The sequence below is a fragment of the Sphaerodactylus townsendi genome, linkage group LG05, assembly GCF_021028975.2.
Source record: "Sphaerodactylus townsendi isolate TG3544 linkage group LG05, MPM_Stown_v2.3, whole genome shotgun sequence".
Classification (NCBI taxonomy): Eukaryota; Metazoa; Chordata; class Lepidosauria; order Squamata; family Sphaerodactylidae; genus Sphaerodactylus; species Sphaerodactylus townsendi.
This window is the reverse complement of record NC_059429.1, coordinates 64,326,065-64,343,884: the sequence shown is the minus strand read 5'-3', so window position 1 is coordinate 64,343,884 and position 17,820 is coordinate 64,326,065. Positions and strand designations below refer to the sequence as shown.

At 53.6% G+C, this 17,820-nt stretch overlaps 1 protein-coding gene across 1 annotated transcript in view; it reads right to left on the bottom strand.

Moving 5' to 3' along the window:
* Positions 1–17,820, bottom strand: part of PLPP3 (phospholipid phosphatase 3) — an 85,235-nt gene that overhangs the window by 39,611 nt on the left and 27,804 nt on the right. The gene's annotated exons all lie outside the window — the stretch shown is intronic.

Genomic DNA, 17,820 nt, shown 5'->3' with positions numbered 1-17,820 from the left:
GAGTACAACCATGTACTTTTCAGGCTGAAAAGGCACCCAGGATCGATGCCTGCAGACCAAATGTTTGGGGTAATCTTAACCAATTGCTGCACATGCGGAGAATTTTTATCCAGGGATGACTGTATCCCACTGGTTCTCTCCTTTCCATCAGGTTTCTATAATGCTTGTATATCCATGTTTTCCCTTAAAATCAAGCACTCTTACTCACCATTTTCACTTGGAGGCTTCTGGCTTTAGCATAGAAACACCTCCACATTGTCTTTCTCAAAGATTTTCAAATGTTTTCAAAATTTGAAATCTCCATCCAGTGGAAACTTTTGCTGGTGATCATTAGTGTGATCATTAGTGTGTATTTGTACATGAATTAGAGATAAACTTTACTGTAGGAAAAATGCTGTCCTAAAGAGACTTCGGCCCTTTCCCCACTTACTGTTTGCTGCGCGCTACTCTCCCCAAATAGCACGGGGTCCAGCAGCGCTCCCCACGAGTCCGGGCGGCGACAACGCAGCCGCTCCTACTCTGCCGCTCTCGCGTCCCCTCAGCGCGTGTCATTTCTGGCGCTGAAAAAACGGCACCTTTTGATGACCCTGCGCAGAGCGCGGGGCAGTGGGGAACACGACCCCGCACCAGAAATGACTCGCGCTGAGAGTAGCGCGCCACAAACGGTAAGTGGGGAAAGGGCCATCTTGAACTATTTATCTTCACAATTTAAAAACCCTTCTCTTTAGAATTTGACATACATACATAAAAATGTTTGAAGAACAAGTGAATATGGTGCCTAATATTGTATTTTCTTTCCAGTTACATCTCCCATGGTCACTTCCAGCCAATCATTTGTTATCCTTAAAATGTTTGGCCCATAATCTTTTATTGTTGAGTGCTTTCTTATATAAGAAGGGTCTGTTTTGCAACATGCTCATACAAGTGAATAAATATGTCATTTCTCTTCCAACAATTTTTGCATTTGCAATCTAACATAATATGTGTATCCAGAGCATCTTCATTCTACTACCTAAAACATACTGGAACAGTCCCAACTTGTACACAAATATCTCTGTCCTGAGCCAGCAGTAAAGGATATTAATAGCCTGCTTTTTGGATCCTTTAGCATCTCAATGAAAAATTGCTGCCAGACGGCTAAGACTGCACAATGTGATCTGGTTCCACTAGAAGCAGCAATTTAACAGTCAAACTTTGCAAAGTAACCATGCCACGGTTATGTGGCTTATTGTTATTGTTCCAATTCCTCTTTTTAATAGCTTTCACATGACAGGTCTGTAAAACACATGTTCCCTCAAACAATAAAACATATCTGAGAACTGAATCAAGCTTTTTAAAAAAGGGAAAGAAAGAAACAAAAAGGGACAAAGGAGGGATAGAAAGAGAAGAGTGTTCCTGTACATTATGTGAACTTTGAAATAATAAAGATTTGTTTTTCCTTGATTCGCTGAGCAGCATGGGGTAGTATTTCCATATCTGAATTATTTTCAGGCCTGCCACAACTATATGAGCATGACTTGACCTATATTGTATATATTTTCTTTAAAAGCATACAGACATAGTTTTGAAAATCTGATGGTTTGGGGTTTTTTTCCTACAAACCTGTGGTTTGGTGGGATATTGCCAATTGAGTTTTGACATTTTTCCAGCACAACAGTAACCTCAGATTCCCTATTTTCATATGAGAAATGTAAACATACACTCAGGAGGTGAACAGATACTGCTCACAAAAACCCACAACATGCTCTGCCCTCTGAGGTCTGGGCTGGAGTCTGTGCTGAAGATAGTCAACATGTGGTCCAAGGCATACACTGCCCTTGTAATAGAGTGGTGCCAGGCCTTTGCTAAGGCAGCCTTGCTTCCAAGAGAGTATCTTTTAGAGTACACACTGATTAAGAAATTCTGTCACCACCCACAGCTTTTGGCTCCAGCTCTGTCTTCTGGGAATGGTTAGCGCTGAGGTTGCAGCATGGAGAGATGCCAATGACCACCCTGAAAACAGATTTTGAAAAGATACTGCGGCTAAAAGTCTAGAAAGAAATGAATGCCACAGATTTTTAAAAGTATGAAAGGAAGGAGTAGCAAAATTGAAACACTTGCTCAATGATTGATTACTTATTTTAATGCATTTATAACATAAGCCCATCTTTTCCCTACCTAACTGAGACCTAAGGTGGATAAGGTGGTGCATCTAGATTAGGTTACTGCAATGCAATGTACGCGGGGCTGTTCTTGAAGACTGTCTGGAAGCTGCAGTTGGTACAGAATGCTGCCACGAGAGTGTTCACTGGAGTGGGTCATAGATCATATCACTCAAGTCTTTTTCCATCTATACTGACTTCCAATTAGCTTCTGGACTCAATTCAGGGCGCTGGTATTGACTTTTAAAGCCCTGTATGGCCTGAGACTAACATACCTTACGAACATACATTTTCCCTGCTCACACCATTCCACATAAGATAATTTGCATTGGTTACCCCCGTTATCTGAGGCTAGATGGATGGCAACCCAAGAATGAGCTTTCTCAGACATGGCATCCAAACTTTGGAACTCTCCCATCCCAGAAAGATTTGTGTGCCCTCTTCTATCAATATCTTCTGCCAGCAGGTGAACTTTTTGTTGGTTTAATTGGCATACACCCCAATAATAGTCACAGGGCCTTATTCTTGATTCTAAGGTTTTTGAATAGGTTTTATTGAATTATTTTATGATTTTAATCCTGCCTTTAATTGTTGTAGTGTTTTATGTGCACTGCCTTAAGGAAGCTGATTAGGTGGAAAGGCAAGATAAAAATGTTTCAAATAAATAAAAAAGCACAACTAAATAACAAAGAATGTAAATCATTACACTATTAAAACTCCCACCAAAAACCTTTTATAATAACAATTACAAGAAAAGATCCAGATCACACTTTTATTTATACCACAACATTAATCCAAGTATTCTATTTTACAAAGGTCTCCCCCCCCCCCCTTACAATTTGTTTTACTGGGAGGGTAGGGCTGATCAGTTCTCCAATTTATTCCTCCCTATCTGGAGGGTTATAAGACATGGCCTTGTTCCAAACCATGCCAGTTAATCATCTAGACAAGTATTAACCTGAACTGCCAGTAGTTTCTGTGCAGCTCAAATAGGCCTTGGCCATTTTACATTAATAGTTTGAACTAAATTTGCCAAACTTCTAACAGAAACCTAAGGCTGACCTTTTTTCTCTAGCATTTCCTGGTCTTACTTCCAGGCTCTGCTTCTGCTGCTACTCAATGGAGTGATGGAAGTAAAATAGGGGAAGGGATTGACATCACATGTCATGTCACTTCTGGGTAAAAATCTGTAAGCAAAGCCACAGGATCACCACACTATTACCCAGTCCTCCTCCCCCCCCCCCCAATATTCCCAGAGGTAGCTACTAAGAACTGGCTTCTGTATTTCACACACAAAGCAGATGTATCTCCATCCCTCCTGTCCATACTACAGCAGGCAGTTTGGTTTCCAGATTCAACCTGTTAATGGTAGTGAACTGAGATTTTTTTGCTGTAGCAAACGCAGCGGTAAACATAGCAATGTAAGGAATGAGGCCGTGCAGTGATCCCACACTTCCAAAATCTTATCTAGTACTAGCGGGGCCCGGCCACGCATTGCTGTGGCAATTGTCCTTCTCATCACAGTCCGCAACCCACACAGATGTCCATGCAGCTCCAATGATCCACAGCATAGCCTTTTGGGGTGGTCAAATGGAATCCCTCTTTCCCTTTTCAATTCACATTGTTATATGGTGCTGTCTTGTTTTTTTAGTATAATGTAACCCTTTCCATTCCACAACAGAACTGTCCAGAGTGCGAATCCCGCTGTCCATGAGGCTGGTTGACATGCACAGTCCTGGCTTGGGTAAGGCAGATCTGGGGCAAGGAGGCTATCCCAGTCAAGCAGCAGAGGCAGGGTGGTGAGGCGCTCAGATCGAGGCCAGTTCTCTGGGTTCTTAAAGGGCCATGTACAAAAGAAGCGGAGCCAGTAGTGTTGGTTTGCCCCCACTCTACGGATTTTCTTAGAAAAAAAAGGCAAACTCCAGCTCGCTTTTAGTAAAAGAGAGCTGTGGCGAATATGGTTGAGGAAGTGGGTAAGTGGTGGTTGGATGTGAGGGAGGGCAGAGTGAGGTGTGTGAGCTGGATGTGTATTGTGTGGTAGCAGTGCGTGAGGCACAGAGAGTGAAAGTTAACTGCGTGTGAGGGGTGGGAACCCCACCTGATGTCTCACACGGCAAAGTGTGTATGTGTTTCATTTCCACTCGTATTACCTAACAGTATTACCTATTTACTGTTTTCAATGCTCATTCCTGCCCATCTGCACGAACATTCCAAGCCCTCAGGCCACAGACAGACAGGCTGCATGAACATTCTAAGGGTGACAGTTAAACACAGCCAGTTTCATGGCCTGGTGCAGCAGGAAAAAAGACGTTTTACCTGCCTCAGGTATGGACTTTTGGCGATTTGAAGGTTCGATTACCTACCCACAACAGGGAGGAACATCATGTGAAGATTTGGGGGCCGTTTCGGTGCTAGGGCGTGACTAACAAAGTCACTGTTAGCTTTTTATATATATATAGATTCTACAAAGTCAGTACTATATATATTCTGGTGGAGTGACCATTTCCTGCTTGTGATTGACTGAGGTAAGGTCTTGATTGCATGGATTTCTTGGTATAGGTTGGGGAGGAGCGAGGAGGCCAGTTTGTGGACAGTCCTGCCTGGTGAGAGAAAGATATCAAGACATTTTCCTTTCTCACTATGATTTTACGAAGACTACTTTTTAGCTGCTTGATTTGTGAAGACAATTCAATTGAGTAAAATTAATTCTACCCACAGAGAACTAGGCTATATCACTGAAGTACTAAAATGGCTCAGAACTGTATATTATTGCTATAGTTTTTTGTGTAGCTAAAGAGCATTTTGCTAAAGATTTCACTGATATATGAAACAGGTGTGGATGTTAATTAATTCATCTCAGCCCTCTAGGAGTCAGTGCTGCCATGAATTATGCTCCTTTTGTTGGATGGATAATCACAGCGCCCTTTCCGAATAGCTGAAAAAAGGCATCCTGAGAAGGAACTCTGCACAGCCTTTTTTTTTTTTACAAACATCCTTAGGACATCTTATTTCTGCCCTAGATGTGTGTTTTTTAAATTAAAACAAAAAACCCTCAAAGTGTATCTGTCAGCAAATGGCAGCAGGGAGAATCCCTTCAGCAGCACACAAAATGTAGGTTGCAAGCTGAGGGTGAAACTGACCAGAGAGCAAAGTGGTCGGGTGGGAAACAGCCTCTTTCCCCCTCTGACACCTTTGCTGCCTGGAAAGCACCCAGAAGCTATCTTTTTTTAGGACATCTGCCAGACATTTTATTTTTGGTGTGCAGAGTGAAAAGAGGCAATCATCTTTTTAAGACATCCCGCAGACCTCTTTTTTGTGCTGTGCGGAGTGGACCAGTTACTTTTTGATTCCACATAGTTTCCTTGATAAAAGGCTAATAGTGCTTTCTGCTGTAAATTTTAGTAAGGGGTACTACAGCTGAATCTAAGCAGATTTTGCCAAGTAAGGTTGCTGTATTACATCTTTTCCAACAATCAATTTTTCTACAGCTGTTGGGAATGCTAATAATCCCAGAGACCCAGGAGGCAATTTAAAAAACATGCAGCTTGCAATGGGTAGAAAATCAAAGGTCAGATTTAATCCTTTGAAACAGTGGACATTTGAAAACTTAACACTTGAGCAGATGGGGGAAGCACAGGACAGGATAAGCTTTCATAGGCCACCCATTGATAAAGCCATGAGGGATGTGTTACTGTGGTGACCCAGCTAGGCAGCTCTGATCTTCCCAGCTAAAGTTTCACCTTTACACTTAATTAAACACAGTTGATTCTCCTACCACCCATTTAAGCCATGGAAGAAACATCCTCTTCAGCTGTCTGTGGAACTACCAGGATACTTCCAGCAAAAATATCTCAGACATTTTTCAATTATTACTGTGGTCTATTACTTTTATTGTAAGGGATTATTTACCCAAACGTTTAATCTCAAATAAGATTACACTGCTTTAGATAGGGATTGGTTTTGCAAGGGGCAGTTATGAGTCAAATGAGAGAAAGCGCATTCAATTGGATAATTGCTTAGTGTAACCTAATCTCTTGTTTCATCTTGTGGCTGATTGTTAAACAAACAAGGCCTAAGCAATGATAACCATTTATACAAGCATAGAATATTTAAAAGCATTATGAAATGTAGGTGGCTAAATTGCCACCAAACATCTTGTTGATGTAAACTCTAGTTCATCCCAGTGTGATGAGCCGCATTTCATTCTTGTGTGTTCCCACTTAGTCCTGTGGGAGACCAACATTATCCCTTCTTCAGAAATGATGTCAATGCATGCAGTTAGGCAGCCAATCATATAAATAAAGAGCAAACCAGTTAGTCAGTGGTTGTAAACACTTTAAACTGTCTTACAGTGTGGTGTTCATCTTAGTTCCCCGCTATCATATTCTTTAATTATTTGACCTGTCACTTGACCTGGAAGATTATCAATTTTACCTACCCTTACAAATACAAAACACTTACCAGGCAGAATAAATTAAACTCCACCAACACATCTACTGCACAGCCACAAAGCTGTTTGGCAGTTGCTTGAGTTGGACAGTTGTAATGAGATCAAAGGTTTGGTTCACAAAAATCATGGCAGTTGAAAGCCTGAACATTTTCACCACATAGTTTGCCACACTCCTAGTCATAATGAACCACAATTAGTAACAACTGTCGTTTACGAACTACATACAATTGCCAACATGCACTGCACAACCATTTACAACATTCAAGGGCACAGTTTCAGTTCCCACGAGGCAGTGAGGTGAAAATATTTCAGCCACTTATTCTAAAGTACCTGAACATTCACTTTTAAAGATGTCCCAGAATATTTCTGCAATGCACTGAAGTCCTATGGAAGAAAGGCAAAAGCTGTCTTTTTTTTTTCCTGTTCCCTACATACATTTGAATGTGGAGCTATAAGGCATATTATTTTAGGTCACAAATAATATGGTTGTTTTTGTTTTTAATAATTTCAAGGCTCAACCAGGTATTGTCAGGGATTTTTGGTGATTGTAGCTGGCTCAAGGTTGACTCAACCTTCCATCTTTCCAATGTCTGTAAAATAAATACTCGACTTGCTGGGAATAAAGTATAGACAACTAGGGAAGGCAACTGCAAACCACCCCATTAACATAGTCTTCCTAGCGAACATTGTGATGTGACAGTACCCCATGGGCCAGTAATGACCCGGTGATTGCATGGGAGACTAGTTTTACCTTTAGGCATCAAATTATTGCCCACCCTCCTTGCTGCCTCTCCACACCCCAAGGAGATGGAAGGTGAGGCTTTTTCATCTATTCTCCTCTTCCTATACCTTGAGGAGCTGAGAGGTTAGCTTTTTACCTGCTCTCCCTCTGTACCTTGGAGTGGTGGGAAGCAGACTGCCACCTACATTTGTCCTGCCCGCACACCTCAAGTAGGCAAGCAACAGGTGAGCCTTCTGCCCAGTCTCCTTGTTCCTTTCTCACCACAGGAAGATGGGAAGGCATTGCTGCCCTCCTTCCCAACCAAGGAGGAAGGAATGATGGCCTGCCCCTCCCATTCACTAGAGCAAAGGGTTCCTCTCAGGTCTGCTGCTTGTTGAGAAAGGTTACAGGCTTTTGAGAGTGACTGGCATCCCTCCACCACTGGAGCTCCTAGGTGTACCTAACATAGGTTCACCTAATGGATGGGTAACCCTCTATTATTGTTTATTAAAAAATAGTGTATCCCTGGAAGAGTCCATTATGTTAGATATAATATCCAACTAAGAAAGGAGTAGAAAACAAATATGATTTTACCAACTAGGAAAATAATAAACGTCACATTGCTCTAGCATTAGCTAAAAAAATCTTTATCTACTAGCAGCTAAGATAGTAGTTTCCAAATGGATTAAAACTGGTAACTGCAAAATTATGGTTGGCTGTCCACTCCCCCATCCCACCAAAAACAAAAATGGGCTTGGTGCTGGTATCCCATGGTTTTGAGATATTTACCACGTGAAATAGTAAAACTATGATGCTGGTTCCAAAGTATTTCAAATACTTTTCCAGCTCTGATTGGAAGGTATCCAGTAGAACTCTGAACAGTTAAAAAAACACATTATAGAATAATTTTGGTAGGATTAAGCAACACAGTGAATTTTTATATTCTAGGTACACATTGCAAATATTTGAGTGATGTGTAATTTGCACATGGCTAGAAGCCTTGGAAATGCCAGAGCTTTATTTGTTTTACAATATTTCTTCAGCTTCTTCCAGTTTGATTAAACTAAGTTATTACAGCTTTTTTTTGCCATGGTTGTCAAGTAAATTACTAGTTCTGATTTCTATTAATGCAACCTATTCTCATCATAGGACATTCAGTTAGCTCCCTATTCCCCCCAGCCACATTGCTCAATAAGCATATTAAGATTCTGCTCCAGTCATACTCATCCTATAAAGACATGTTGCTTAATTTCTCAGGTAATTTCTGATCCCCATAAACACCAAGTCTGAAAATTCCCGAGGGCGCTGGATATCATTCACACCAACCCTAACACAACCTGATGTTTCATGCAGTTTCAAGGATGCAGCTTGTTTCATAGCATATTTAACCATATGGTCAACTCCAGAAGCAGATAACATGTCGGTTGATCTTGGATTATTCAGCAGGGATAAAAATATATAATTATGAAACATTTTGCAAAGCAATGAATATTTTTAGTTTATATAGTCAGCTGGAGATGGAATAAAAAGTTGTGGTTAGTTTGGCTGATGATGCTTTGAAAAAAAGCTTTGTTGTATTACACCTTCTTTTGGCTTGGGTATGATCTGCTTTATCTTATGTAGCCCTAGATGGCCCACGCTGGCCCAGTCTCATCAAATCTCAGATGCTAAGAAAGGTTGGCCTTGGTTAGTACTTGGATAGGATTCCTCCAAGAAAGTGTGGGGTTGTTCATAGGATTTCAAGTTTTCTCCTTGGCTCATTCCGCACATGCAGAATAATGCACTTTCAAACTGTTTCAGTGCTCTTTGAAGCTGTGCAGAATGGCAAAATCCACTTGCAAACAGTTGTGGTTTGAAAACGCATTATTTTGCGTGTGCGGAAGGGGTCCTTGATTCAAAAAAAGTATGGTAGAAATAGTTTTATTTGCTTTGGCCATCTATATTTGCTTATACCATCCAAATGTCTTCCCATTAATAAATATTTCTTTTAGAACAGGTCATTACAGGTTTAGTGCCCACATTATACCAACAATAAGAATAAAACTTCTCATCATCTAGATGCTTTGTAACTGGATGCTTTGATTTTCATTTATGCTGATACGAGAGTTCACCTATTCCTTCTTCCATCCTTTCCCCCTCAGCTTTTGTTCACATTGGAAAAAAGATATGTGTACTGTAAACAAAAGCAGGATGTGGGTGATCATCAAAATAGCATAAAGAGGAAGTATTAAGCACCCTTCTGACACTACTTGAAAACACTGATGGCAACCTGCCATTAAGGAAAGAGAAAGGTATCAATAATGATGATAATGAACATGATGCCTAATAGTTAGTTTGATGTTTCTGTACTGCTTCCAGAGACTGAATATGAAAGGGACTCTTTAGTTTCTGCAACAACCAGTATGAGTCACGCAGCTATAATGGGATATCCGGGGACAAATGCCCCAGGCGCCCCCTGGTGAGTCACATGGGGGGTAGAAAATTGCCATCACACTTCTGACCCCACCCACCACACACACCCAGCAGGCCTCGGCCAATCAGGCAAGCAAGAGGGAGTGGGCTGGCCAGGCCAGGCCATCGGCCAACACTGAAGTTAGAGACTGGGTTGTATGGAGCAGTCAGTCAGCCAGACAGGCCCTGCCCCCTGGCTGGAGACTGAGCTTTGTGGAGCAACCAGCCCCCCCAGCTGGAGCCTGGGCTGCATGGCGCAAGCTCAGGTAAGCGGGTGAAGATACGGGGTACGGGGTGAGTAGCTACCACAAGGCACGGGCAGGGCAGGGGGTAGATAGCTACCATGGGGCGCTGGGGCACTATTTTGCCCTGGGCAACATTTTGCCCCGCTATGCCTCTGCTCAGATCTGAAAGTCATACCCTCTGACCTGAAAAATCCTGAACGTTAATGTCATAGTCAAAGCAGCAGTTTACTTTAATTACAAATGTTCTGTCATTCTTTTTTGGCCCTACTCAGTGTCACAGATCTCTCTACCACCAACCATGATTTTCTTCCCTTTTCAGCTGCTCTTTTTGAAACTCTTCCTTTGAAGAGCATTCCAGTTCAGCTCTTGTGTGAAAAAATTGGTGGCTTAGATCCAAATTCCATCCAGCCAGTGCAGTATAACAGGATCAGCATCCACAAGTGCACAAAGATTATCTGCAAGCAAATTTCCTGTATTAGAAGAAAAGGTATCCCTCTCTTCTGATATTTAGGACCGGCAGCCTGCCAACCAGTGAGAGACTGAGGTGGGCGGCCAAGGACATAGTGGACAGCTGACAGACAATGGCCTGACAACACTTCCAGGAAAACCAAGAAGTGACATCATGCCTCTGTAGGAATCACTGGAAATTCTATGGCAAAACCAAAAAGTTTTGGGCATTCCGAGAGAAGACAAGTATCACTTCCAAGTTTTACCAATGTGATGGACATTTCCAGTTTCCTCTCTGTCTGCAAACACCAATGAGAGTTGATGGAATGTTGGGAGAAGGGCTGGCAGTTAGAACTGTTAGTTCAGTTAGATGTCAGTTGGAATAAGATCTATAGCGGTGTAGAGAAGTACAGCCTAATGTTGGCTAAGGGAAAGAACTTGTGACAAAATAGGCTTGGACACATGAATAGAGTTATAGTTCAGAAGTTCAAGCAATCAGAAATGTTGCATATGCCTTCATGAATCACTCGAATGTGGTTTGTAACCTTCAATAAAAGTTAACTCCTTTTTATGGGTAACCAGCAGACTGAATGAGTGCTGTCTGAAGGGAAGACGTGCGTACACACAATCCTATCAGATCTTGGCTTGTATACATGTTTGGATATGAGTGAATATTTCTGGGGGTGACTGAAGCTGTGTTTGTGTCTCAACCCCAGTAACTCTGTGAAGTGTTGATATCTCTGTGAATGAGAGAGGAGACCTGGCTTGTGAAAGGGTCAGGGTTTTTATATGTTTAAAAGAGGCAAGTCAGGTAGTGGACAGTGACTGTCTGACCTAACTCTATCCCTAAACCTGAGTGACAAAGGTTGTGGTTTGGGATAGAGTTTGTGAATAGAGGGAATCACAGCCATTTTTTAAAAAAAAATTCCAAGTGCAATTAAGCTATGGGTAGGGGCTCCCCTAACCCTGTCAGGAGCCAGGCAAACCTGCTCTTGTTGGATCAAGGCAATGATGGTTTAAGGCCATTTTTTCTTAGTCTTTTTGTTATGGGGCATGGGAACAGAGGTTGCACAGAAGTCCAAAATGCTGCCCCTCATCTCCTGCCCCTGAGACTTTCTGGAGTAATTCTGACCCCTTACAAGCTTCTTGAATTCTCAAATGCTTTCCCAGACTAGCCCTCCTTGCAAAGACCCCTGAATGCTGAACAGTGGTCCCTGTTTATTGGGAAGGCAGACCACTCTGGTTTATAAATCTCCATCAACAGAAAAACACACTTCAATGATACTCATGTCTAAGACAGGGAAACAAACCTATCTTCACCAAATTGGGTTTTGCAGTGTCTTAGGCAGCCTACATGAGCATTTTCAGATATTCAGTCAAAATCTGGACTTTATTCCTAATCCTTAATGCAATAGCAGAGCTACAGTTCACTTGTCCTCTTGGGACACAATATGTATAGTGTTCCCTTACAAATAAAAATGGATACATCCCAGCTTCCCTTTTCAGATCTCTTGTAACAATGCTCTGCCCTGCTGTCAAGCAACGTGTGAATAAATTGTAGAAAAAAAGGTTAAAGAAGCCTAAGGGAATAGTGGCCCCTTTTCTTGTGTGTGTGTGAGTGTGTTTTATTGCGGTAAATTTTGGACAAAGGCACCCCTGTTCTCTACACTTTTTTGCAAAGGCTCAGTGCCAAATAACGTTATTCCTCTTCACCATGGTACTGCCATGAGAGCAGACTGGTATGTTTGCCTGAAAATCGAAGGTTTTTCATGGAAATTGCTTTACCTCAACAACAACTTTCTTTGTCAAATTAGACATGAAAGGGGGAGAAGCACTTGGATGAAATCTAATCATCAGCACTGGGAACAAAGTGCTGAGCCAACAACACAGCCACTGAGAGAGCCAAAACAGCAGCTAAAATTTAGCTTTGTACAAGCTAACTCTCAGTGTTCATCAAAATGTTATATTCCTTTCATTCTCAAACTTTTTAACCTTATAACACTGGAATTATTATCAAGTTATCATAAAAAAGTAATTATAAATAATTTTCACAAGCATTTTTCTGCAGCAGAATCAAAGAATGTTTTCCATGCTACTGGGAACTTATTTTGACTTGCTTCTGATAGTAAACATTATTACCATTCTCTTCAAAACACTGCGTCTTTTTCACTCCATTGAAATATGAAGAATTTTGGGAAATATCACATAATCATCCATTTGTTTCAGCCAAGTTGCCTTACTTAAGCACAAGCAAATAAGATTATCTAGTTTTCAGAAAGCAATTTGGGAATGCTTAATGCCCATTACTGAAGATTGTCAATAGGAATGGCTTGACATTTTTCACTATGCTTTTTATGCAGCATTTTGAAAGGCTTGTCAAACTTCACAACATGAATGGGGATCTGGCAGGAATTCATTTGCTGCCTGTCTTTCCATGGGTGGCTTATAATTAAGCTTAGAGCTGCTGCCAGATTTTAATCTACAAAAGGACACCAATTAAACCAACTTCTAGAAGGTATATAAATGTCAAAAATATGGAACCAGTCCATTCAAAAGCATATATTTATTTTACATTTTAAAATAACATTAGTGACCAACTGGAGTTTTAAATATATTCTAGTTTGAAATTGTGAGAGACTCCTGAACAAGCATCATTTCAACTCATGGGCTAGATCTATCAGTGGTGAAGTTCCTTTGAAGTAATGGCTATCTATATGAAGAAAATTCTTAAATTTGCAAGAAGTTGCCTATAGACTAGCTATTCCAGAACTGTAAGGTTATATGGGATTTTGTTTTGCATTCTCATATACGTGCAGAGCATCCATAGTAGCTTAAAACTTACATAACTTGGGGCAATGGAAAAAGCAGATATTACAGAATTATTTGAACTTTCACAAGGTTACTTCCTTTTGTAAGACTTTGTTCATTTTTATCATGCTGGCAACAGGCAACAAGCAATGGATGAAGTAATTTCATGAGGGCACACTCAGCTTGTCACACTATTTTAAAGCAGTCCAGGGAACCAAGAAGTAAGGAGAATGACCTCTGGCTACCAGGCAGTCAACTGTCTAGCTCCATGGTGGCAAACCTTTGGCACTCCAGATGTTATGAACTACAATTCCCATCAGCCCCTGCCAGCATGGTCAATTGGCCATGCGGGCAGGAGCTGATGGGAATTGTAGTCCATAACATCTGGAGTGCCACCCCCCCCCCCCCACCCCCCCCCCCCCCCCCCCCCCCCCCCCCCCCCCCCCCCCCCCCCCCCCCCCCCCCCCCCCCACCCCCCCCCCCCCCCCCCCCCCCCCCCCCCCCCGCCCCCCCCCCCCCACCCCCCCCCCCCCCCCCCCCCCCCCCTCACCCCCCCCCCCCCCCACCCCCCCCCCCCCCCCCCCCGCCCCCCCCCCACCCCCCCCCCCCCCCACCCCCCCCCCCCCCCACCCCCCCCCCCCCCCACCCCCCCCCCCCCCCACCCCCCCCCCCCCCCACCCCCCCCCCCCCCCACCCCCCCCCCCCCCCACCCCCCCCCCCCCCCACCCCCCCCCCCCCCCACCCCCCCCCCCCCCCACCCCCCCCCCCCCCCACCCCCCCCCCCCCCCACCCCCCCCCCCCCCCACCCCCCCCCCCCCCCACCCCCCCCCCCCCCCACCCCCCCCCCCCCCCACCCCCCCCCCCCCCCACCCCCCCCCCCCCCCACCCCCCCCCCCCCCCACCCCCCCCCCCCCCCACCCCCCCCCCCCCCCACCCCCCCCCCCCCCCACCCCCCCCCCCCCCCACCCCCCCCCCCCCCCACCCCCCCCCCCCCCCACCCCCCCCCCCCCCCACCCCCCCCCCCCCCCACCCCCCCCCCCCCCCACCCCCCCCCCCCCCCACCCCCCCCCCCCCCCACCCCCCCCCCCCCCCACCCCCCCCCCCCCCCACCCCCCCCCCCCCCCACCCCCCCCCCCCCCCACCCCCCCCCCCCCCCACCCCCCCCCCCCCCCACCCCCCCCCCCCCCCACCCCCCCCCCCCCCCACCCCCCCCCCCCCCCACCCCCCCCCCCCCCCACCCCCCCCCCCCCCCACCCCCCCCCCCCCCCACCCCCCCCCCCCCCCACCCCCCCCCCCCCCCACCCCCCCCCCCCCCCACCCCCCCCCCCCCCCACCCCCCCCCCCCCCCACCCCCCCCCCCCCCCACCCCCCCCCCCCCCCACCCCCCCCCCCCCCCACCCCCCCCCCCCCCCACCCCCCCCCCCCCCCACCCCCCCCCCCCCCCACCCCCCCCCCCCCCCACCCCCCCCCCCCCCCACCCCCCCCCCCCCCCACCCCCCCCCCCCCCCACCCCCCCCCCCCCCCACCCCCCCCCCCCCCCACCCCCCCCCCCCCCCACCCCCCCCCCCCCCCACCCCCCCCCCCCCCCACCCCCCCCCCCCCCCACCCCCCCCCCCCCCCACCCCCCCCCCCCCCCACCCCCCCCCCCCCCCACCCCCCCCCCCCCCCACCCCCCCCCCCCCCCACCCCCCCCCCCCCCCACCCCCCCCCCCCCCCACCCCCCCCCCCCCCCACCCCCCCCCCCCCCCACCCCCCCCCCCCCCCACCCCCCCCCCCCCCCACCCCCCCCCCCCCCCACCCCCCCCCCCCCCCACCCCCCCCCCCCCCCACCCCCCCCCCCCCCCACCCCCCCCCCCCCCCACCCCCCCCCCCCCCCACCCCCCCCCCCCCCCACCCCCCCCCCCCCCCACCCCCCCCCCCCCCCACCCCCCCCCCCCCCCACCCCCCCCCCCCCCCACCCCCCCCCCCCCCCACCCCCCCCCCCCCCCACCCCCCCCCCCCCCCACCCCCCCCCCCCCCCACCCCCCCCCCCCCCCACCCCCCCCCCCCCCCACCCCCCCCCCCCCCCACCCCCCCCCCCCCCCACCCCCCCCCCCCCCCACCCCCCCCCCCCCCCACCCCCCCCCCCCCCCACCCCCCCCCCCCCCCACCCCCCCCCCCCCCCACCCCCCCCCCCCCCCACCCCCCCCCCCCCCCACCCCCCCCCCCCCCCACCCCCCCCCCCCCCCACCCCCCCCCCCCCCCACCCCCCCCCCCCCCCACCCCCCCCCCCCCCCACCCCCCCCCCCCCCCACCCCCCCCCCCCCCCACCCCCCCCCCCCCCCACCCCCCCCCCCCCCCACCCCCCCCCCCCCCCACCCCCCCCCCCCCCCACCCCCCCCCCCCCCCACCCCCCCCCCCCCCCACCCCCCCCCCCCCCCACCCCCCCCCCCCCCCACCCCCCCCCCCCCCCACCCCCCCCCCCCCCCACCCCCCCCCCCCCCCACCCCCCCCCCCCCCCACCCCCCCCCCCCCCCACCCCCCCCCCCCCCCACCCCCCCCCCCCCCCACCCCCCCCCCCCCCCACCCCCCCCCCCCCCCACCCCCCCCCCCCCCCACCCCCCCCCCCCCCCACCCCCCCCCCCCCCCACCCCCCCCCCCCCCCACCCCCCCCCCCCCCCACCCCCCCCCCCCCCCACCCCCCCCCCCCCCCACCCCCCCCCCCCCCCACCCCCCCCCCCCCCCACCCCCCCCCCCCCCCACCCCCCCCCCCCCCCACCCCCCCCCCCCCCCACCCCCCCCCCCCCCCACCCCCCCCCCCCCCCACCCCCCCCCCCCCCCACCCCCCCCCCCCCCCACCCCCCCCCCCCCCCACCCCCCCCCCCCCCCACCCCCCCCCCCCCCCACCCCCCCCCCCCCCCACCCCCCCCCCCCCCCACCCCCCCCCCCCCCCACCCCCCCCCCCCCCCACCCCCCCCCCCCCCCACCCCCCCCCCCCCCCACCCCCCCCCCCCCCCACCCCCCCCCCCCCCCACCCCCCCCCCCCCCCACCCCCCCCCCCCCCCACCCCCCCCCCCCCCCACCCCCCCCCCCCCCCACCCCCCCCCCCCCCCACCCCCCCCCCCCCCCACCCCCCCCCCCCCCCACCCCCCCCCCCCCCCACCCCCCCCCCCCCCCACCCCCCCCCCCCCCCACCCCCCCCCCCCCCCACCCCCCCCCCCCCCCACCCCCCCCCCCCCCCACCCCCCCCCCCCCCCACCCCCCCCCCCCCCCACCCCCCCCCCCCCCCACCCCCCCCCCCCCCCACCCCCCCCCCCCCCCACCCCCCCCCCCCCCCACCCCCCCCCCCCCCCACCCCCCCCCCCCCCCACCCCCCCCCCCCCCCACCCCCCCCCCCCCCCACCCCCCCCCCCCCCCACCCCCCCCCCCCCCCACCCCCCCCCCCCCCCACCCCCCCCCCCCCCCACCCCCCCCCCCCCCCACCCCCCCCCCCCCCCACCCCCCCCCCCCCCCACCCCCCCCCCCCCCCACCCCCCCCCCCCCCCACCCCCCCCCCCCCCCACCCCCCCCCCCCCCCACCCCCCCCCCCCCCCACCCCCCCCCCCCCCCACCCCCCCCCCCCCCCACCCCCCCCCCCCCCCACCCCCCCCCCCCCCCACCCCCCCCCCCCCCCACCCCCCCCCCCCCCCACCCCCCCCCCCCCCCACCCCCCCCCCCCCCCACCCCCCCCCCCCCCCACCCCCCCCCCCCCCCACCCCCCCCCCCCCCCACCCCCCCCCCCCCCCACCCCCCCCCCCCCCCACCCCCCCCCCCCCCCACCCCCCCCCCCCCCCACCCCCCCCCCCCCCCACCCCCCCCCCCCCCCACCCCCCCCCCCCCCCACCCCCCCCCCCCCCCACCCCCCCCCCCCCCCACCCCCCCCCCCCCCCACCCCCCCCCCCCCCCACCCCCCCCCCCCCCCACCCCCCCCCCCCCCCACCCCCCCCCCCCCCCACCCCCCCCCCCCCCCACCCCCCCCCCCCCCCACCCCCCCCCCCCCCCACCCCCCCCCCCCCCCACCCCCCCCCCCCCCCACCCCCCCCCCCCCCCACCCCCCCCCCCCCCCACCCCCCCCCCCCCCCACCCCCCCCCCCCCCCACCCCCCCCCCCCCCCACCCCCCCCCCCCCCCACCCCCCCCCCCCCCCACCCCCCCCCCCCCCCACCCCCCCCCCCCCCCACCCCCCCCCCCCCCCACCCCCCCCCCCCCCCACCCCCCCCCCCCCCCACCCCCCCCCCCCCCCACCCCCCCCCCCCCCCACCCCCCCCCCCCCCCACCCCCCCCCCCCCCCACCCCCCCCCCCCCCCACCCCCCCCCCCCCCCACCCCCCCCCCCCCCCACCCCCCCCCCCCCCCACCCCCCCCCCCCCCCACCCCCCCCCCCCCCCACCCCCCCCCCCCCCCACCCCCCCCCCCCCCCACCCCCCCCCCCCCCCACCCCCCCCCCCCCCCACCCCCCCCCCCCCCCACCCCCCCCCCCCCCCACCCCCCCCCCCCCCCACCCCCCCCCCCCCCCACCCCCCCCCCCCCCCACCCCCCCC